This window comes from Cydia pomonella, chromosome 8, assembly GCF_033807575.1.
Source record: "Cydia pomonella isolate Wapato2018A chromosome 8, ilCydPomo1, whole genome shotgun sequence".
Taxonomy (NCBI): Eukaryota; Metazoa; Arthropoda; class Insecta; order Lepidoptera; family Tortricidae; genus Cydia; species Cydia pomonella.
The window spans coordinates 4,516,460-4,540,198 of record NC_084710.1 but is presented as its reverse complement, the minus strand read 5'-3'; the positions used below and the strand labels follow the sequence as shown (position 1 = coordinate 4,540,198).

The following is a 23,739-nucleotide window of genomic DNA, read 5'->3' as shown; positions in this document are numbered from 1 at the left end:
TTGAGAATAGTTGACAACCGGACCCCAGGCTTCTAAGAGCTGTAGCAAAATGCCGCGACAACGCGAGGAAGATGATGAGACATTATTTCTGAGAATGGCCGTTCTAAATCTAAAATCTACGTTTAAATTATAAAACTGATTTAGACTTAACAGCTATCTACATGGTGTCGAAACCGTAACCGTTGGTGCACCATGATGATCATCATGGTCATGTCAAAACCAGTTCAAAATTACAAATTGTTACATTAGAATCTACCTGTTTGGTTCCGAGAAACTCATCGGTGCGATGATCATGAGTTCGACCCCCGACCCTTCAGTTTGGAAGCCGCAGACATTACCGCTCTGAGGGTCTACAGCGAACCACGTTCGACGTGTTGCCTCCCTATCAAACTTATGTACGAATTTACAAGTGCGACAGAGAGGCAACACGTCGAACGCGAAGGTTGGTTAAAAAAGGGCAGGTTGAGCAGCTGGTTAAATAAGTTAAAGAATTGAAATATCTTAGAAATTACTGGACTCAAATTTCAAAAAATTCAAAAAAGTGTGTAGTCGTGCCTTATGTTTCATTGGATTTGGCATATTTTACTGTAATGTTTTTTAAACCTTTTCTTGGCAATGTATCTTACAAGATTATAATAGTTGTAAATTCCCTTTTTTGCATTTAAAAAAAAATGTGCTCTATCAGGTTCAAGTTAAGTTATGCGCTTTTATCCTTATTTTAAATCGATTTGTATCCACCTCACTAAATGCACCGGCAGCGCCTTTCGGAATTATACTAGCAAACACTTTTTCTATCGTATGTCATAGATCACTTTTGAGCGATGAATATATGGAAGTAATATTTATATTATAACATTAAAAACTAGAGAGGTAATCAAATTATTTTTATTATATTCCGGCCTCGGCCACTGGAGGGTTTGGCCACTTTTTTATATACATTTCTGGGTTGGTCCTATAGTAAAAGTTGCTCAGTATAATCCCAAAATCTCCCTGGCAACGGGAATGCACATATTTTTTGGCCACCTTGTATATAATCTATTTTACTCTATAATAGCAAAGATACAATACAATACAATACAAATACTCTTTATTGCACACCTCAATACAGAAACAGTATAGATATTTAGTATAGAGGTGTATTGTTGAAGTAAATTTTGTACTCAACTAAATTTACTGCCACCTGCATATGGCTATTTGACCTATGTTCTTTCACTGATATGTGTTAAATATCAAACGGTGTCGCCGTCTACTCGAGCATAGGCCAAACAACAAAGCATCAATTTTTCTTAATTTTTCGAGGCATGTGTTTTTCTGAGATTTTATTTATCTTATACGGAATTATATATAGGGACCGTGCGCGTTTGAGGGTCTGCCATCTTGTGGCCTGAATCGGAACCATAAATATGTACATTTACACGTCACGTGCTTTCTTGTGCATAGTAGGTTCTGCCATTTATTGGGCTACGTCGGAATAATAAACATCACATTTACGCTTCGCGCCAAAAATCTGGCGGCTCCTGTGCTGCCTCCTACAGTGCGTGCACGCTCCCTATATATATCTTTGATAATATAAGTAGTAATTATGGTAATAATTATTAGAAGTAGGTAATCGGTTTCAATTACATTTAACATTTATATTTTCCTTAACTCCTTTTGATGTAGGTAAGGATTTAGGGCGACCAGGTTGGACTGGCTTACAAATTTTCAACTCGCTTACCATTTGCTCAAAAAAGCAAAATTTAATTATAAGCTCCCGCAAAGGAAACGAATGCGAACAATCTTTTAAGACATTATTCAAATAGCCTCATAAAACTTTTACAGAAGAGTAAATTTACTCTTTTAGTGTTTATTGTATTCGTAATATTTGTTATGCTTAACGTTTTAAGTTATTATTTTTGAATTGCGTGTAAAATCACAGCCCCACGGTTCGAAATGGTTAGGGGGTCTTGGAATGAAAATATTAACAAATTACATACCAATAGTGTGATATGAAATTTAGTAGGTATAAAATATTCAATAGACCTGTGTTCTAACTACATGCCACATATTCTAAAATATAAATAATTAAATGTCTCCCGTTCTTCATTAGAAAAAGAATAGAAGTTTGTTTGGACTGTGTGCAGTTTTAATGTTTTTTTACTGAAAATAGTGTTTTTATTCAGATACTTTACAAATCAAACTAAAATTAGGCCTAAAAATAAGTAAATAAAACTAACAGAAATAAATTAAGCTATGAATTAAACTAAACTAAAAGTACATACCTAAAAAGTAAAATCCTACAAATCTTTACATAGTATACCTTATACCTTACATAGTATGAGGGCACCGGAGGCACCCCGCTAAAAGAGCACGTGAAGATTTTGTCTGAAGGAGAAATTATCGTTAGGAAATATGAAAGTAAAATGAATAATCATAATAACATACCACTCGTTACCAAAATTATTTAACGTAGACACATTCATAGTGTTGGGTTTCTGCCGGTGAGTAAGATTGCCAGAGCTCAACGAGGTGCGGAATGTTAGGGTACATAGGTTACGGAGACTGCTTACCATCAGGTGGGCCGCATGCTTGTTTGCCACGTTTTTTTACGTTTTTAAGCATTTTTAACTACGGCTGCTGAATACAATAAATTACAAATACCTACATACTTTAACGAAATTCATTTAGTATAAAGTGAATTATTGTTCTTGACAGCGCAAGAAGAAACGAAACTTTACAGAGATTTAATTGTTACAAAAATATTTCTGGATCCAAATTTGGCTGGTAATCGTATTAAACCAAATTGCTTTTCTTTTGATAAATTAATGGAGCAAGATATATTGTTGTTAAATGACTGTATTTGTAAAAGTAGACCGCAGTGTAACCGGGGAAGTGTAAATTAAGTACTTAGTTAAGTATTCAATACTATATGCTCTGGTTAATAATTATTTGTTTTACAAGGGGGCACAGTTGTTTAACCGCTCGTGCTAATATTGACAGTATTGAATTGAACCACGAGCGTAGCGAGTGGTTCGAGAAATGGATTCTTGAGCATTGAGAGGGCTTCAAGGCACGAGGGTTAAACAAATTGCCTCCGAGTGAAACACAATTTTTCACCATACCAACGGAAGGAAAACACTCACACACAAAATCAAACCAAATCAAATATAAATGAATGTAATAAAAAAATTCTCATTCAAAATCATCATTAAAAGTAAATACTACCCGCTAACATAAGGAAACAACTGAAAATTTGCATCTGATTACTTTGCCCCACATGTGGATAAAATGCAACTTTCTCATTAGTTTTTGAACAATCAAGAGGGCCTTTACCAGTTGGTGTATCTATTACCCTCTAAGCAAACTTTTGTTATATTTATCAATATTCACGTCCGTCAAACGCTATGAGTCATGAATTTTTTTTTTTTTTTCAAAACCTCTCGCCAAATGTTTTTGGCACACAGGAACTATAAATCCCTACTAATAAGTGCGGAAATAACACTTTCTACGTGTGTCTACCTGTCTATTGCGTCGCGCTTAAATCGCTGAACGGATTTAGATGAAATTTAGTATGGATGGATTTACAGGCTGACCCAAAGGAATATTTTTCTTACACGTATTTTATAAAATGTTAACTATAATAATTTACCTAACATAAAATTTACCTAATATTCTTCCCGAGCTTTGATATACAATTGCAAACGTTTGATAATTAGATTGTTTAGCAAGGAATGAAAGGCACTCATTTATGTCGAGGTAGTCCAAGATGGAATAGTCCATGACTGAAATGGTGCCTTTCACCTTTCACCCGAGTTAAACACTCTACTTTTCATTTCGAATAAGAGAAAAGTAAAATACATGTGATATAGTATTTATTGAGGAGCCTTTCAATTAACAATTAAGGTAAAAGTACCGTTGTTTAGGGAATGTGGGATAAATATCAGAATCGAAATTGTACATTAAATCCATTTAAAACCAAATTTTAATCGCTATTCGTAAAAATAAAATAAAAAACCTACTTGTAAAGTAAAATACTCTAGAGCAGAAACGTATCATTTTATGCACACTTCATAAAACAACAATGCCCCGCTTTCAGAGCACGAGAAATGAAAAATTATTAATACTACCTATATATGCCGCAGTAAGAAAAACTGTCAACCTGTTATTGGGTCTGAGGGCCGATTTCTGAATTACGAGCCCTCGACTTCGTCACATGAAAATCTGTGGAAAACGGCGAAATGCTATTTTTACCCGACTGCCAAAGGGAAGAGGGTAATGTTTTTGAAATACGAGCTATAGAAATAGGGAATCTAGTCGTATTGACCACTCCTGTTCAATTCTATTAGTAGAATCTAAATGCTTAGTGGTGTAGATAGTATTGAAGGGAAGGCACACGAAATGAAGGACATATTTAGTAGACATATCAGGGAAATCATCATTATACACAAACAACGTAGGAGACAGAAGCTAGTACAGTCAGCATTATAAGTAGCGGATCAAATAACGTTTCATAAGTATCTACATTATATAACAGCGTAGCAGAAAGTGATGTATTTAATATAGAACAACTAAGACTGTAAAAGATATACTTTTGAGTGCGAATTTTAGAAATTTATCTATATTTGAATAAGTTATCTGGAATATCAGATACTTTTGACGCGTTGTTTCATCCGCTACTTTTGATGCTGACTGTACAAACATATTAAAACCAATCAATAGTCAATATTAATAACTACGTACCTAGTTTTAATTTGATGCGCACATTGAAATATCTAAAAGCTCGCCTTATCTTAGATTTGGAAAACATTGCTTTAATATATCGCCTTCCAAACATTCCTAGAGCCATGTTTTTATTCCATTACCGTTCATTTACAGAAGTTTCCATTATGCTGTCAGCCTCAAGCAGAAATGGAAACGCACTCGCTGATATTGAATTAATATAGAGTGTAATAGCAGTCCGCTCAGTGTTATTTCAGCTTTGACCGAGAACACTCGTTTCGGTCTTCGCTCATGCTTGGGGTATATCTGTAAAATTTGCTATTAGTACAACAGAAAATAATTGAATTGAACTAAGTGGAATTATAGGCGTAACTTATTTCAAGTCGAATAAACAATTTTAACGAACTTTGGAAAGTTATAACTAGACTATCTGTGATTAAAATACTTTATTAAATATCTTGGTGTTTAATCTGGAAGATTAGTCGATGGAGCAAATATGGTAAGTCCTTTGATGACTTTAAATTGGATATCGTTGCCGAATGCTGATTGCTTCAAAGGCGGATGTTTCTTAAGGGAGTTTCAGTGAGGCGGGGTGCCTTAGGGGTTTATTCTCTAATGTTCATTTGAGAGAATTTAATTTGTTTTGTAACACACCAGCTCGTAAAGTTTGTTTTGATTGTTCAAAAACTGATGATAAAGTTGCATTTTTCCCACAATAGTGGCAAAGTAATTTGATGAAATGATTTTGAATGATTAATAAGATAAAAGGTAAGATACTATATCTACATAACACTTTTTTACTTATTAGCGTTTTCAATTGTGAGAATAAAAACATGAAAAACATCACCCTGTTTGACGGATAATACCTATTTATAATATTCTGAAAAGCAAAATCCGAAAACTTTTTTGCAGGACACTAAAAATATCTCTAATTTCGAATGGGAAATTTTGTTTCCATTGCGTTACGCTCAACCAGAGACTAGTAAATATTCAAGACGGACAACGTCCATAAAACAGTGCGTTCCTCGTGTGCCTTTTTACTATTTCTATCTTTATGTACGCAAAAAATATTTACTTCTAAACGTAAAATTCGATTTTCCTGGCCTATTTTCCTATTTCATACGGACAAAAACACAGTTAAAAGATAATAACAGCATTTTAAGTATAGTCTTGTTTAATGGCTTGTATAATTATGTTTTAAATCTACTTTTGTCAAGTCCAATTTTACGTTTAAAATTTTAATAAAGCGGTAGGGCAGTATAAATACTATGTTTCATTGCCAACGTTGACGATATTCGCAGCGTTGCGTTGTATGGGAAATGTCAGTCTTCTTTATTTACTAGACATAAACTTCATCATGCGTACATAAACTTGACGTGAGTGTATATGCGGGTGAATTGATATTCAATTTTCGTATCTGAATGCGGTCCTTTGAGTTTACAACTTCAATCTTCAATGTTCCTCTGCAGTACCCAAAACCCTTCGGCTTCCGAGTAGGGTTTTGGGTACTTTTGTGGTCACCAGTCGCCGCCTCCGCCCATTTTTCCTTCCACGCCTGCTGCAGCTGAAAACCGCCACTCCACAGTTTTCTCCCTGCTTCGCTCGTAGGTCGGCGCGAATTTTTTTGATATAGGCTATTATGACATGGGTATATAGTGGGTACTATTCTGTAATCTAAGAAAATTGTAGCATCAATTTTTTTTGCTTTATTGTTGTAAGATGAGGAGGATATAGTGGCAATGATCTTGCACTTTCATCTCAAGCGACGCGAGACGTTTATTATTTGGGTCAAGTCTAAGTTGATCTAGCGTCTGAAACAAGGCGATAAATTCAACTTTGTATATAATCTAATTTTATTAAATATTTTTCTAAAAAGCAATGGTGGCCGAGTGGATCTAACGTCCGACTTTCAATCCGGGTCGCGGGTTCAAATCCTGGCTCATACCAATGAGTTTTTCGAAACTTATGTACGGAATAGCATTAGATATTTACCAATAACTTATCGGTGAAAGAAAACATCGTGAGGAAACCTGCATAAATACGCGAAGAAATTCAAAGGTGTATGTAAAGTTTCCGACCCGCATTGGGCCAGCGTGGGGAATATAGCCCAAACCCTCTCGCCTGTTAAAATTAAATTAAAAATTAAAATTCATTTATTTCAGACAATTGACAATCCATAATTTATAAATTAAATACTATCAGACTTAAATAAATAAATAAAAAATTAAAATTAAATATTAATAAATAATAACTAACATTACATTAAATTAAATTTCCTGTTAAAACTGACATGCACGGAGAACCAGTGCCTCAAAAGGCCACTGTCCCATCTATTTGCCACTGTGGCCAGGAGGCTGTGGCGGCTGTCACGCACCCTGCTAAGCCTATGAGAGGAGGCCTGTGCCCAGCAGTGGGACGTATATAGCAGGGGCGGCGGGTCCATACAACTCGATTCCCACCGGCTTGCCTAAAATTTATTGCTACATAAACCAAACTTATATATCATCATTAAAATTAAAAATATATCCATAATGAAAACACTACGTATTACATTACCTTGGAATTATAACACGATTTACTAAAGCACTAATCATAGCAGGCGCGCGAAGCGAAGCTAAGCTCGACTATTCATTCATTCGCCACTACACAGACACGAAAACTCACGCACACGCTCATAAAGTTTGCTATAGAGAGTCCACGCGAAAGAGCTTCAAAGCAACTCGGTTTTGTATCGGGTTATTCATTTGAATAAAAACCTTAAACATAATAGCATAAGGTTTATATTGGAAAAATGCACGCACATATGCATAAAGTCCGCGAGCACTGAGGGGCCTACCGCGAACACCGTAGTACGCAAATTGCGGGCTACTTTCTCTTTTACTCCAATGGCGTAATTAGGGTGACAGAGAAAGATGCTTGTAATTTGCGAACTTCGGGGTACGCGGTAGGCCCTCTGTACACGGCCGCGATAACCTCAGTTATTATTAACATGCTGCTTCATTTGAATTTAAACCTTAAATACAAACAGGTAAGATTTATATTGGAGTGTAATGGTTCACAATTTTGAATCGAGTGGCGTTTGCCGCGCGAATGCTTAATATTGCCATACAAAAACATTGATTTGAATAAATGGGTAAACATTTACAGTATTTTGCTATCATTGATAACAATTTTTGTAAAAACCGTTAAATAAAATATGAATTTTAATAGAAAAATCCAAGAATCTTATGTAGTCTATAGTTTAATAATTTGATAAAGAACGTTTCTTCAAAGAAAGTACTGTGTGTAGGTTTGTAGTAATAGGTTTTAGAATTAGTGTGTTTGTGAACACTCCCGTCCCGGTTGTTACCAAGGCTTGTTGTTATTATTAGAGTTTTAAATGTTTTTATGTGATTTTACTTACTTGTGTGCACAAATTTATATATAAAGTTACTAAACGAGTGATATTTTGTATGTTGTGTGTATAATAGTATGGCAAAGGTGGTTATACACTAACTGAAAAAAGGTCGTGCCCAAGGACACACCTAGCGCACGCCTCACTTTTATCATGAAAAAAAAAGTACATAATGCTAAGGTGTTTTTTGTTCCGAGTTGCCTAGCCAGAATTTTCACGCGCCGCTACTGGTATATAGGCCGAATTATTATATATACTATTATTATTATATTTTCCTAATTGTATATTCAACAGAATAATTTGATTTGTCCCCATCATTCCCGCTGCGTTTCCTCGTTAAACCGCAATGGCGACCTGCTTAACCAGATATGTCTCAGAGCGAGGATCGGAGCCCATCGCAATCACAGATCGTATAATATTTATTTAACCCTCAATATTATATTCAACATTTCATATGCTCTGAAAAATTCGACATTTTAAACAATAAATTAATTTACTCTCAATGTTATAATTTATAATAAACATTTCAAAATATTTTTACACGTTCTCAAAAAACTTTAGGATAATTTCTCAATCTTCTGTTTATCCGAGTCGAATTTCGGTCAGACACGTCGTTTCATAAACATATTTACGACGAAAGTAAACACAGTAAAACGATCATTCGCCTTTTGGCGTGGAATAGGTTCCATGAAAATAGTTACAAACATGTGGCGTTAAAAACTAGATTCGAAAATGTGTCGAGAAAAGTATATCGGTTATGGAATGGACAGACCTTTTTTTAAAGTTTATTATGAGCTTGTAGTTTTATCAATAGTATCTACTAGCGAACCTGGACGCAAAATTTGAACCCATTCACTTGTATATGAAATTGTGAAAAAAGGGAAGATTAAGAACCGGGCCTTCTTTGGTGCAGGTACCTTAGTAGCAGAGGAAGAAACCATTACACCTATCGCAATACGTCTTTATTAATATGGTGTCGCTATGTCCTTCTGTCTGTCTGTCCGCGGCTTTGTTCCGTGATCGTTGTCTTAGAAAACTGCAATTTGGCATGGATACATAAATTATGCATGGTAACAGGACGGTAAAATAACAATTGCAAAAAAAAAAAATACGGTACTTCCCATACCAAATACAAATAATTTATTAAAAAAGTATTGTACACTGGATATTTTTAAGGACTAATAATACTATGCTTTTTTATTACTTTTTTCGCTTTAACCCAATGGTGTGAGTGAGTATATATGTGAGTATGGGGCTGTAGGGTATCATTGGATAGGTCTTTTAAAACGAATACGGGTCTCCACCAATCTTTTTTTGATAAAGTGAGTATTTTCGAAAGTATTCGTTCCGAAAGAAAAAAAATATGTGTACCCCCCCTTCTAACTTTTGAACCATGGGTCCAAAGATATGAAATAAATCGTAAAACGAAAGCTTGATAAATACTTTCAATGAAAACTACACAGAACATGATCGTTCCAGCCATTTTTGAGTTACCTATTACAAAAAGTCTTCTCTTCTTAGTGAAAGAGGTTTGTACCTCTTGTAGTGCTGCGATGGTACTCCCTTACGCTTGTAATGTATATAATCACTAATTTATCCTATTCTGACAGAATGATAACTACGGAAACCTACACTGAGCACGGCCCGACATGCTCTTGGCCGATTTATTTACGAAAGTGACTGCTATATCTAGACTTAGACCTTATAATAGTTCCGAGAGAAAACTAGGAACTAATTTCTCAGTACATTATTATCTGTCTGATGTCATGGAAACCCGACGATGAGGACATTGTCAATACCGTTCGAAATTAATCTATGGTGAAATTAAAAGGGAGGATCGTTCGAGTTGGACTTAGGTCTTTGTCATAATTTCCTTATACTATAATATGGATATCTTCATTACTACGCCAATAAGTAAAAAGTAACAAAGTTACAATTCCTAATAATTTTACTTCACCGGAAAACTAGTAGTAGTTTGTTTTTTTTTGACGCCGTCTGTGCCAAAGATAGACGAAATCTCCGACACACCTTGCTTTAATCTTCGCACTGTATAATTTATAACTAGTCTGTTAATGAACTTGCGATGAAAAGATCCGTCAGGAGGCCGATTCTGTTTAACAGTTTTGTGGTGAACTAGCCTATCTGTACTATATAGTATAAAAATAATCATATGTTCTCTAACCTAGAGTACTTTCTATTAAACAGCATCACTTTTAAATTTCCTTTAAATTCGAATTCATGTGGTTGTTGTTGGCCCTGGAGGCTGATTCTAATTTAACTGCGTTTAGGTAATAACGGTACGTTTTACACGGCGGTGAGCGCATTGTAATTTTTCCTACATTTCGTCTAGGTTAGGATTTTTTTATATTCTTAGTTAAAATATGCGTAAATTGCGTAAAGACGTAGGTAATATAGATTATTACAAATATTTCATTAGCCACGTGTTAGCATTATCACTAAGTTTACGTGCTTTTCTTGAATGCTACAATGTTGACACAAGTACAGTTGATTACCTACGCTAAATTAGGGACGAACAAGAACATTAAATGTCATTGAAAATTTAATAACAGAGTTAGGAGTTTGTAACGTGGGTGTGACAGATTTTACAGATTTAAGAGCGGATATGACACTTCACAAATTAATCCCAATTTTAAGTAGCTATACATTTTAAGTACAAATGATATGCACTGGGAAAAGCGTCAAAATGGGTTATTCCCACTAGTTACCACCAAGTGGTTACCAGTGGTAACTACTGGGAATTTCTTTTCCCACCTTTTACCACTGGTAACTACTGGGATTTATTTCCCCAGTAGTTACCACCAAAATTTGGTTACCGTTCAATACTAATAAAATTAGTATAAATATAGAGTGCTTTAATCAATAATTAATTAAAAGTCGAATTATTTATGAGTTAAGTAATTCGTTATTCGTTTAATTATAAGTCGATTACTGTTTCAGTAAACTGCCTTAAAAGTAATAAAAAATCGGTCTTTGTCTGATTTGTTTATTCGTTCGTATAATAGTGACGTTATTTATTGAAAGGAACTTTGTTGTCGATGGTGCTTACGCCATTATCAACGAAAAAAAAACTAGTTACCACCAACTTGGTTTGGTCCCAGTAGTTACCACTGGTAAAAGGTGGGAAAAAAAATCCCAGTAGTTACACTGGTAACAACTTGGTGGTAACTAATGGGAATAGCCCGTCAAAATGAAATTAGTTGGGTTCAATAAAGTTCAAGTATCAAGAGGAGGATTAAAATGTACTACCGCCGAAAATGCGTTTTTTTTTGTGTTTAAATAACATGTGAGCCGAAAGATCTTTTATATGATTTTGTTAGAGGGAAGGTTTTTCAGCTACGGAACCCTAAAACTTACATTACAGTTTAATAAAAGGATTAGACTGGGCTTAAAATATATAGCCTGCGAGCGAAGACTGCACTTTGTGAAGTATGTGATGGAAAACTGAAAACGATATAGCTCATGTTATGAAAATACATGTATATATTGTATAGAGCCCCTCTATGCCAACTTTGCACTGACTTTGACGAAGCAAAGAGGAGAAATGTCATTATAAACGTATTATTTAAATATAACATTTTAAAGAAGCCACATTTTCACCTAGTATTCTGCCACAATTCGGAACGAGCAATCGTTTGTTCGTTCGGTCCATCGGAATACTTGCTCCATTAGTAAATGGGAAGAGCAAACATTTGCTAAAAACAGAATGTTTGCTCAGAACACTAAGTGAAAACGCGGCTTTAGTTTGTTCCGATTTATTTGTGATAAGAAATAAATGATACATTGCAAGTAGTTGCCTAATCAAATTTCGTACGTGCGTATCTAAGACCATGCCAAAAAACTAATGAGCCCTGTAACAAGTACTTAAACAAGCGGTACCCAACATTGTAAACAAACAAGCCTCAATGCTTCTGATTTGAGTGCCTTACGAGTAGGTGTTTGTTTCACATAGATTATAAGCAAACCAGGAGCAGGAGGGCAAACGCCTCACCACCGACCGTAGGAACATCAGTTTTGAATTTGGAATTTATTGCACGACAATACGGTAAATAATTGAATGTGTTTCCAAATGGCTGTTACGGCCTTTTAATTTGTGGTAATTGTATTCACGATCCTGCCACGAAACGACAATTAGGAGAGATACACTCGATTCGATTCATTTAATATACAAAAACAGTAATTCCTTCAATGTACATTAACATATAGATCATTTAGAACATAAACCGGAGCCCAATTCAAAATTTTACGACTTTTTATGGTTTTAAATTGGTTTTGATAGGACCTTGATGATCGTCTAGGTGATTGACGCGCATCTCTCGCACTTTCACTTCATTTCGCAAAATATGTATACCCTACCTAAATATATGGGCAATAAAGTCATGTGTATATGTTTTTGGCACTTTTTTCGTGTTCAAATAATTAAATAATTAGAATTTCAACTATTTATTTATTTCGAATCTGGGAGATCCATACAGTGTTAGTGGACTGGGTACTCGATCGTCCTGTTTGCCCGTCCGTCCTGCCTGAGACAGCTATCTGATAGAGTAAGACGGTACCTTTTTTACAAGCTTTAATTTACTTTTACCCAACCGTTTTCTGTTTGTAATCAAATCTTGCAAGTTAAATTTGATCCACTTCCCGGTTTCCGATTGAGCTGAAAATTTGCATATATATGTAAGTCGGGTGACAATGCAATATTATGGTACCATCGAGCTGATCTGATGATGGAGACAAGAGGTTAACATAGGAACTCTGTGATAAAACAACGCAACCTAATAATTGTGTTTGGGGTTTTTAGAATTTACTCGATGACTACAGTACAGTCAGTGATAAAAGCTTATACTAAAATTTAAATTTTTGCCAAAAACTTATTACTTGCTCATTCTAGTAGATAGCTACCTTCTGTTCTTATAAGTCTGAAACAGGACTGTGAGTAGGTATACTTAGTTAATTTTTGACCTATGTAATGTTTTCTTTATTTCAACCTCTATCAATACTATGAGCGATCAAAGGGAAATTGTTACAACTGTACCCACGGTACCCAGTCTGCCCGTCTCGGTGCTCATAATAATCACATTATATTCTGATTTGAGACAGGCATATCAATATTAATTTATATTCACTTAGGTACTTACTATTATTTAAAACTTATAAGGCTGATCTCGTAATAGGTATCCTTTTTATTCCGTTATATCATCGAAATAACTAAAAACAACCACTACCAACATATAAAATTCTCAACACGTGTCTTTACTAGATCAAATACAGCAATAAGTACAATAGTTTCCGCAGCACAAATTCCAACAGATTCCACACATTACGCGTGGTATGCCCCCCTCCCCCAACCAAGTCGAGGGGAGAAATGCAATTACACCGGCACTTTGTCTCCGAACGGCTGAAAGTGCCTATTAAGTTCGGACGAATGAGCCGAAACAAAAATGCGACTTTCAGCCGACTTATTACGTCAAGACCAGCGCTACGTCGGTGCTATTTCCACTTCTGTTCCTATGCATTAATTTTGAGTCTCAAATTTTGGCACAAGGAAGTCATTGATGGGCTTTTCTCTGCTTGGATGTGATTTTCTTTCAATTCGTTAGGAAAAACGCTTAAGTAACTTTTATATTTATATATCTATGTATATGCTACCGTGAAAATACGTTTTCGTAGTTAAAACAGCAGGGTCTTATTTACTCTCTGGGAAAGTCAGATGGTGGTTGCTTGAGTAAAATTTAATACCAAGTTGCCACTTGGATCCCAGGCTTTTTCAGAAGAAAACTTAGGCGCTAGGATAAGAAGGACTTAATTTATGATATACTAGCCACCATCCGCGTCTCCGTGTAGAAGCGAGCCGTTAAACACTTGGAAGTGACGCATTTTTTTCTCCTTAGCTTAGAGGTTAAATTTCAATAGTTATTTGTGCAACAAGAGAGCAAAGTTCTTATTTGCATCGAGTGACAATTTTGAGTCCCAAACAAGCGAAAGATTCTATAATAGAATCACGAGCATAGCGAGTGATTCTAATTTAGAATCTTGAGCGTAGTGAGGGACTCAAAAGTCACGAAATGTAAATAACTTTGGTCTCGTGTCGCACATACAACTTTTCACCTCAACAGTGAGAACAACACTATAAGAAAAAAAGAAACATAATAGAATGAAACTAAACCAGTATTAGTATATTATGCGTATATTATATAGCAAATTAAAAGTTAAAGGTACAGTTATTGCAGTTGGATATAGACAGGTAAGTTATCTTTTTGTTTGGGACATTTATATTTGCAATTTGCGTATTTTGTGACTGGAAAGAATGGGAAGCATCCGTATTTTCATTATTGTTGGTAAAAGTAGGGGACTCCGGTCGTGTCGAATTCGTAAAAGTTTCTTCCGATGTTCCCGGCCGTTCCCAGGGTGTCGACTCCGATCGTGTCGAACTTGTCAGGATATCTTATGATGTCCCCGGATGTTCCTGATGCTTCGACTCCGGTCGTGTTTGAGGCCGTGTGTGTGAAATAACTTTCGATGTTCCCGGACGCGACCAAGGGTCTGAGCTCTTCACATGTATGGATTCTACTATTCGTTGGCAGATTTTTGATTTATTCTCTACAGAATCTTCGATATAGCCTTCGGCTACTGTGTTAGACCTCCAGCCGCCATGGCGTTTTAGGGTGGTGAGGTCGGCTCCCGAATCTGCTAAAAGTGTGGCCGATGTACGCCGAAAGCAATGCCCGGTGTAAAGATGTGGTTCAGCTAATTTCAAAAAAGTTGCGATTTCTCGGGGCGTCCCACCTAGTTTATTTATACCCATTGGTTGCCTGGTACATTTGGCGTTATGATATTGCAGAAAAAAGCGGTCTGTCTTTGTATTTGCAGGACGTAAAGATTTATACCTTTCTACTAATTCTACATACTCGTCGCGAACAACAAAGGACCTGTCAATATTCGTTTTTGTATTTGGCAACTTTATTAACATCAATGTGTCTGAATGCTTTTCAATTGAATTAATTGTAAGATTTAAGAGTTCATTTGTGCGGCATGCTCCATTTATACCAATTATGAGGATGACCTGCAATAAAATAATCACATACCTATATTGAAAGAAAGTTGCAATTTTTAACCGAAAAAATTGCTAACACAACAATTAAAATACAAATATCAATAATAAATTTTATTTGTATATCCTTTTGATAGCCAAAGACGTCAACTTCGACGTTCAACGCGCGGCTACAGCCTAATACCTATCAACCTTCGTGCATTCTGACAAGGTTCGTGATGACCGAATAACTTTGGTGACCGAAGAGCTGGCGGCTTCCTCGCACAACGTATCAGTATTGCGATACAACGAGGAAATGCCGCCAGCATCCTTGGTACAATGCCTCAAGGGCCTATTTTAGATATAAGCTAGTTATAGTAATCATCTGTATATATCCATTATGTATATATAAATATTAAAATTAAACCTTATCAATCATAATCACACTTGTCAACCCAACAAGGTACTTACTTTTGCCGCTAGAAAATAGTTGTTCGGAGCGTCATTAATAAATTTCTCTATGTTAGAGGCCGTAAGGACTTTAGACTTTTTGGATTTATATCCCACGGAGATCCTTTTTAAGTATGCTACGACTTTGGAATATTTTTCTATGTGCACGTCGTTTTTAGTTTTTAATGTAGCTTTCAACATTGAAAAAATACTCCACATTGTAGAAGCTTGTTTAGTTTCAGACATTTGTATGAAATACGATAAAATAACAGTTTCCGACAAAGAATTTGCTCCCTTTTCCATTCTCCATTTGTTGAAATTATCGTACGTATTCTAGGAGATATCTGAAGAGCATAACATGTGCTTTCGAATATCTATGATGAATTTCTGTTCCAGTTCCAAAGTATTTATAAAACATTAACTACCGAGCAAAGCAAACAATAGAAGATAGTTTTCAATATAAATGTTTTGTTCCACTCTCGACGATGACGTGCGACGCGGTGTTTTTAATGCCGCGCGGGATTGATGTGGTTTCAGGACGAAGATTTAACTGGCCAACATACCTGCCTAATATCCTGAACAGCTTACCCAAACAAGTAGTAGAAACTTTAGAAAAACATCCTGATAAAATAAAGAGTACACTTAAGAAAGCACTGATTAAAATGAATTAATTTGGTTACAAATAGTATTATAATAACATGTAAACACTAACTGCCAACAGGACTAATTATATACATAGTTAAGGCTAAACTTAGTTAATATAATCTCCAAATATAGAGATTATAACTGAGTGCAGACTGTACCTCAACAAAAACAAAACACTCAAATAAACAGATTAAATTTAATTTTTTTTTTAAACTTGCAACAATTCTCGGAAAATGTCTACGGTTGCGTCTACCTACATTAATTGTACTTGGAATTATATTTGTATTTTGTCGCAACTAGGACGCCGATGGAATTAAAAGCTACTCACTTGCTGGGTTGACCCAAAAGGGTGGGGAAACCTCACTGCACAATAATTCGTTAGGGGCAGCAAGCCTTATTTCAATATCGACCTTTGTATAGCTGGGTCCTATCACTCGCCCTTAGGTTATGCTACCAATAGGTTGATTCGATTTCCACTTTCGGTGGAAGGTTTTTAAAAACGAAATTTGTGAATGTTTCTCTCTGTCACTCCAATATATCAAGAGCGATAAGGTAAGTCGTATGACGAATTCACCTAAAGTTAGGCCAAAGCGGGACCCTCTCCGATTTTTTTACCAACCACATCAGATCTGAGGCCAAATATTTTATTGTCGTACTATTTTACTAGGTGCCTACCTGCCTACGTACCTAATTGAAGCAATTAATTACTAGAGTTTCTACTTCTTATAAGTACAGTCAATATCAGATATATCGGAGCTTGCTGGGCGCTCACAAATATCTGAACACTCACTCTAGCGCCTTGACAATAGTGGCGTGTTCAGATATTTGTGAGCACCTTGGCCGCCCCGATAGATCTGATGGCGACTGTACCTATACGCACATTCCTTTTCCATTCTCATCTATATAAGTTAAAAACACAAAAATCGGCAGTTCACAATAATTCTGTTCTATAATAAAACAAATAAATAAAAATCGTTTATTAAAAGAAAGAAGATAAAATTACATAACTAGCTCAGTGTTCCCACACTAGGCTAGGCCTGTATCGTGGTGACCACTTTACAGAATTATTACATAAATTTTTGGGGTATCCTCTAAACTAAAATACATTCCTATCTTGGATAATTGATGAAAAACATGTGCTGAATTAAATACATGCACAGAGAATACTAGCTAGTACTACCTATATTATGTTTACAAATTTGAGTAAAAATTAACCATATCAGAAATAAAAATCTTGATGTGTGTGTATGTGTGTGACAGTGAATATGATGTGATGATTTTGTGAAAACACTTCGATTTATATCTAAACTTTATCTATAGTAAAAACAAATGCTCTCATAACATCTCCTAAATCATACAATAACAATTGATAGCGCAGAGATGCGAAGTTAGCTATCTGTGAGAATCCGCTCAAAAGAAATGCCCTCGTTTATTTTACAGCATCGTAAAACAAGAAAACTGCTATAGCCGTTAGTCGAACAAGAAATAAAAAACCTTGGGCTATATTAGACATTGATGGCAAATAAGGCCCGTGTTCCATTTGACTGAATCCAAATCTTATTCCAGTTCCAACTACGTTCTATTTGCATACAACATCACCACAAACTAATTATAATGCCAGCATAATTAACTAATACAATTTAAATATGTCAAATTGACAGAAATTATTTCACAACTGCTAACTTAACTTCCGGACATGTTACTATGATTAAAATGCTCTTTTGTCGTCAGTTCAGTTATACCTACACTGAAAAACTTAATTTCCCAAATTAATTGAGTAGGTAATTCAAAGAATAACTGAACTTAAGTACCTAATAAAGAAATATATTTTGACCAATTTTTTTTTTACAACCCTGTTGGTTTGTGTAACACATTAATAGTTCGCAAGTCCCAATGTTTGTGTAGATAGATATTAACAATTGTTATTTGTTTTTCAAGAGGCAATGTTGTTGTTTACCCGCTCGTGATTGATACTCGAGCAAGCGAAAGATTACAAAATTGAACCACGAGCGTAGCGAGTCGTACGAAAAGTGGAATCTTGAGCGTTGTGAGGGTATCAAAATTAGCACGAGCGATTAAACAACAACTTTGCCCCCTTGTAAAACAAATAACTATTGTTACTGTTATACAAAGATTTCTTGCAGTATAACCATTTGTTGGCTGGGCCCTATTGCCAATTTGACAGCCGCTTTAACTAGGCAGTGCATTAATTAGGCACTGGACCTCCCAACACCTTAGTTTAGATACTAACATAGTAATTTAAGTATATTTGTAACTACCAAAATATGGATTGTGTCGTCCGCAATAAATGATTTTTAATTTATTTTTTATTTTTATTTATTTAACGTGGTGACAAACTTGGAAAAGTGAGACTTTGACAAAGAAAGACAAAAACAATACCACGTTAAGTTTTCACGGCAAATGTTACGTCAAGTACCTATAGGGAGCCTAGACGGGAGTCCCACAAAACCACTCGGGTCACCCGGGTGGTATGCAGAATGAATTTTCCCCTCTAACAAAAAAAGGGTTCACATATGCTGTCACAATTACAAGTTACATAGGTACACTGCCAAGTCAGCACTTAGCGTCCACGGTCTATATCGATCATCTTAGAACTAAACTGAAAAGAATTTTATAATTATGTAAACCTAAATGTATATAAAATTTTTGTTTAAGATAAAATATATTGTATGCCCCAAAAACAGTTAATACTCATCAAAAAATGTATCTTGTTATACTTCTTTTACCTACACAGTTTACTCGTACAATAAATTGTCTGATTTCTCGTAGTCCCGATGATATCATAGGCACGATAGTCCACGGTTCGATCTATATGTATGATCTCGCCCAACGGCAATTTTTCGTTGTGTTTTAACTAGGTAGTTTACATAATTCAGAAAGTCATGGCAACGTCTATTATTATGCATTGGATTGAATACGAAGATTAGTCGACTTCAGGCAGAAGATAGCGCATAGGTACACTTCGAAATGCTTATATTTAGATACGTGAACAAAATAATCTTAAAAGTTTTTTGTCAAAAATTTCAGTTTTGAATCAAGCTTTTATTGCTGACTATACTTTTCTTTCAGCAGGCAACTAATACTCGCCGAGCCAAGTCTATAACAAACCCAAACATATTTAGGTTGCGTTGTTTTATCACAGAGTTCCCATGGCTATTTCGTATCTCCATTATCAGATCAACTCGATAAACCCATAATATTGCATTGTCACCCTACTTACATATGTATGCAAATTTTCAGCTTCATTGGAAGCCGGGAAGTGGGTCAAATTTAACTTGCAAGATTTAACCTGTACAAAGATAGTTACATTATGTACTTACATTGCAAGTTAAAGCTTGTAAAATACAGCAGACCCTACCTACCTGCATTCTCCATTAGGTACCATTTCATTACCTATACTGTGCTATAATTTAGTCATAGTCTATACCCTCCAGCATGACTTAATCCTCGCGCGCGACTTTGAGGAGTCAGTCAGTATGTATGTAATAAGATACTACATAGGTACTATTCTACGTCGAATCTGCAATCGTAGTGTGGTATACATATACTCGTAATATAGAATGTGGCACAGAATGTAGCAATATTGTACAGCAGCGGATTCCGTAAGTTATTTATCCAGAAGTAAGTAGTCTAGACTTTGGCTGATGATAATAATAGGTTTCCGTTTTCTAACATTTCTTTTTATGTTTCTGGTTCGCATTGTAAAAAAAAATTGTGGTCTAGTTTCCCCTCTGGTTTGGAAGTTGAGATGGCAGTCGCTTTCTTAAATTCTTGGGATTAATTGCCAACCGGACACCATCAGGCTTCCATGAACCGTGGCTAAAAGCGACAAACGCGAGTAAGACGATAATGTTTTTTTTTCGTGTAACGCCAATGCGAAAAATACGGAACAAACAACATTAGAGTTTGATTGTCAACCACATACAGGTACGGTCACGTCGGAAAATATCGATACGATAAAAGTGCTAAAAATATGTATACACGACGTTATTACCCATATGTTAAGGTAGTGTATAAATATTTTTGACACATTTTTCGTACCGATATTTTCAGACGTGACTGTACTACCGCTAGCTAGGTACTGTTGGCAAAAATACAATGTGCGCGTCTTTAAGAAATTATCCATCTGCTCATGTTCATTAATAGATAGTTTTTGTATAATGTTTGAAAGCCCATACAATTCGCGCAGCTTTTCAGCTAGACTAGGTACGTGTCATGCATGGCCTGCATGGGATCATTATCAGCTGATAAGATTAACAATTTGAAATTAAGCAGATATCCTCGGGCGGTATTGCGGTTGATCGTAAACTGATTATCCGGTGACCTGAGGGAAGCATTTTGCGTCGGGATATTCATTACATTATTAAATGCAAGGTATATTACAGAGATATGAATTTTGTATTTATGGTTTTATAAATTTAGTTGAAACTCTTAGGACTGTATTATTTTTTATAATCTAACTATGATAAATAAACCATGCAAAACCACACAATTGAATGGTAATACTTATAGTATACTTTACGTACCTACTTATAGAATTTCCACTGTCTAACGAAGATTTCAATATTTGTCATGAAACAGGATCAGTTTTTACCTCCCTTATGCATGGCGCCAATGTCGTGTTTTGATACGAGTAGAGTCCGATTCTGATAATTGATTGAAATACCACTGACATAACCAAAATGAAGAATATGTAAAAAGTCGAAATCTACTGTTTGTAGAGTACCATAAGTCGTTATTCTATATTTATTTATTGTTCTATGAAAGACAACAAATGGTCCATTCAGTGTTGTCCAAGTATCAAAAATAAAGGCAAGATAAAACGAGCATTTTGCTGAAGAATAAAAACACGATTTTTTTTATGAGTAATTCCAGGCGTTTATTATGTCCCTTTAGTTTCTGTTAATAATTAAAGTTTGAGGTTTCCGTTCCGAGTGTTCTAACAGCGCCCATCAGAGACGAAGCCTACGAACACTAAGTTTAATTGTTTCCTATGGCCACTATAGTAATTACTGAGAAATTAACTAGAAAACTCGTAATAAAAAGCCAAGGAAGAATATTGGAAAACAAAGAAGACCTCTTAAGAAAAGCTCGTGCCACGTTCTATTATTTTTAGCTTTATTGTGCAGAATAAATAAGTGGGTATACCTATACTGGCGGCGCGTCAAAAATATTCGTAGGCAAGCAGAGTTTATTTGACATAATTTTTTTTCAGCTGTAGTGCCATAGTAAAATAAACGTATAACAACTGACTGGTAAGTGATAAGCAGGCTATTAACGCTCCTCTACCAGTCCCTTTTTTAAATACGCCTTCTTTTAACAATAATTCGAGACAAGGCGACATTGTAAAATGAAAATTATGTGACAAGATTTGCGATGTGAAATCCATGTGGAACTCGCTGTGGCGTGGCTAAAGTTAAACCGCTTGTTTTTAACCCTTTGGACGCTTTACGTCATAAACTAAAACTTCACCTACACGCCAAGATCACGGGCGCAAGCGAGCTAATGTAAACCTTACTTAAAAGTGTGAAGGTTACTTTGACAGCGTACGCCATAACACTTATAGTCCATGACGCCGTGGGCCCGACTAGTTACGACGAAAACAGCGTAAGAAATTTAGAAAACAGTAGTTTATTGAATAACAGTTCTAATATACTTTTCTTTGCAGGTAACGAGGGACTGAAAACCAGCAACATGGGCAGAAATAAAGACAACGACGAATCCAATGGAGAGCTCAGTATCCTCCTAGTAGTGACTGTGATACTTGGCTTGATTCTCATGTTGTCGCTTGTCATGTGCTACGCTTGCGTGCTTCGGCGGCTCTGCTGCGGGACCAGCAGGGAACGGAAGCAGAACGCAGCAAGGAATGAGAGTTACCCTATGGGGGAAATAACTTTGTTATCGCAGTCGACGAAAAGTGAACGAGTATAATGTTAAAACTAAGACAAGTGAATTTGCTTCGGTAGTGGCAGAAAAGGGAAGCAACTGGCAGAAATTTGAACAACAAAAAAGGTTTTTCGTTTTTTTTTATGTTTTATATATACTTGCAGTATAATATAAGCTAAACTATGGTACTAGCGAACGTGGACCAAACTTTAAGCCCACACTTTTTGCAAATAGGCAAGCTTAAGAAACGGGCCTTGTTTATTGCAGGTACCTTTTATCCCATGGAAGATGTAACTGAAATGTTTTGTTCTATTGTATGAGAGTTTTAATGAAGTGGCAGGAAAATATACCTTCTAATAGAAATGCTGTTACGGGATATACCTTTATGATTATATCCAAAGTGAACGGCTTTAGAACTTGCTTAAATCGAATTAATTTAATATGGATATTGTTTCAATATAAAGAAAGTGGCAAAACGGAAATATACGAATGGCCCGATTCGAAGAATGAAATACGATAACGATAAGATCTGGTTTAGATAAGTTTGTATGTCGTATAATTGACGATTGATGAGAAACAGCTCGATTCGGGCAACCAATGTCACTTTGACATTAGAAATATCGTAGACAGATCTTATTTTTGATATGTCGTTTAGCTATCGATCTTTCCAAGATCTTAAACGTGTCTTAATCATTTTTCGAATCGAGCCGTAAGCTTACTTATTTCTCTATGCATTTGCTAGTCCTTATTTCATTGCAATAAGATATACAATACATATAGTGCCACTTCACCGCACTAACTTAAGTAAGTAAGTAAGTAAGTAAATATTCTTTATTGCACCAACAATTATACATAACAATTAAAATAAACTAACTAAGTTATATTATTATTATAACTTAGTGGGATAATTAGTACATATGTCGTAACTATGTCGAAAATTTAAAGCGTCATATGTACTGTAATAGTACATTACGATACAAGTGCGAAAAATAGGAATTCGAAATGAGTGGCGATAAATTAAAACACGACCGAAGGGAGTGTTTTAAATTGACACCAGTTGCGAATTACCTATTCGCACATGTATCGTACAACGTTTTACAGTACATATGGCCCTTTAAATGTTCGACACAGTAACGTAATATGCTAATTTTCGCACTAGTGTGGTAAAGCAGCACCATATGTACTGTAAAACGTTGTACGATACATGTGCGAATAGATAATTCGCAACTTGTGTCGATTTAAAACACTCCCTTCAGTCGTGTTTTAATTTATCGCCACTCGTTACGAATCGCCTATTTTTCGCACTTGTACTATTATCTGCGAATGGTCAATTAAATACGACCACGCTAATAAGACTGTTGTACCTATTACATAAACCTATAAATAGAATGATGTGGAAAATAAAATAAACTTAATAGAAGATAGCAGTTTTCATTAGCAACTTTGGGTTTTGAGATCAACGAGCTCTTATAAATACAAATAAAGCCCTTATCAGAATTCGAACCGTGGGACCTCCTGCTTCGTATAATACTTAAAACTTCTTTACTGGTGTCAACCCTGCCAGGCGTGGCGATGTACGCCGGCTATTATGTAGGCTCTT

The 23,739-nt window shown here is 35.6% G+C and overlaps 1 long non-coding RNA gene across 1 annotated transcript; it reads left to right on the top strand.

The window, feature by feature from the left end:
• The first annotated feature begins 4,385 nt into the window (after positions 1 to 4,385).
• LOC133520275 (uncharacterized) lies at positions 4,386 to 23,559 on the top strand. The gene is made up of 3 exons (XR_009799739.1): positions 4,386 to 5,197; positions 21,922 to 22,943; positions 23,040 to 23,559. It is a non-coding gene; the product is annotated as an uncharacterized LOC133520275 (long non-coding RNA).
• The last annotated feature ends 180 nt before the right edge of the window (positions 23,560 to 23,739 follow it).